This window comes from Elephantulus edwardii, unplaced genomic scaffold (genome assembly GCF_000299155.1).
Source record: "Elephantulus edwardii isolate Elephantulus edwardi_28Jun2011 unplaced genomic scaffold, EleEdw1.0 scaffold00070, whole genome shotgun sequence".
NCBI classification, from domain to species: Eukaryota; Metazoa; Chordata; class Mammalia; order Macroscelidea; family Macroscelididae; genus Elephantulus; species Elephantulus edwardii.
In genome coordinates, this window is record NW_006399820.1 from 15,065,256 (window position 1) to 15,065,745 (window position 490).

Below are 490 nucleotides of genomic sequence, written 5' to 3' on the forward strand. Positions count from 1 at the left end.
CTGTGAGAGGCTGCGGGGGGCTGTGCAGCCCACCCTATGTGACTGGGTAGTACTGCCCCATGGATTTGTTAAGCTTCAGTCTTTATAGACGCAGATCTTTCTCCCTCCAAGTGGCTAATGAGTATTAAAGGTCAGCATTTCAGGAGAGCTTAACCATCATGCTAACAGGGTTTCTTTGATCTTATGATGTAGGTGACTTACTAAAGTTGCCACTGTCTAGATCGTACTTAACCTTCGACTTTTATATTACAGTGCTGGAATGTTCTATTTTAAACAAGCCAATACTATAAGCGAGTGAGTTTGGAAGTACTGGGGATCGAACCCAGGGCCTCATGCATGCTAAGCATGCGCTCTACCACTGAGCTATACCCCCAAGCGCATAAATATTGACATATTAGGCATTGGTGAAATGAGATGGACTGGCATGGGGCATTTTGAGTTGGATGACCATATGATATATTACTCTGGAGATGAAAAAGTGAGGAAAAAT

At 43.7% G+C, this 490-nt stretch overlaps 1 non-coding gene across 1 annotated transcript; it reads right to left on the reverse strand.

The window, feature by feature from the left end:
* Window positions 1–301: 301 nt before the first annotated feature.
* Window positions 302–373, reverse strand: TRNAA-AGC. The gene has a single exon. It is a non-coding gene; the product is annotated as a tRNA-Ala (tRNA).
* Window positions 374–490: the final 117 nt, after the last annotated feature.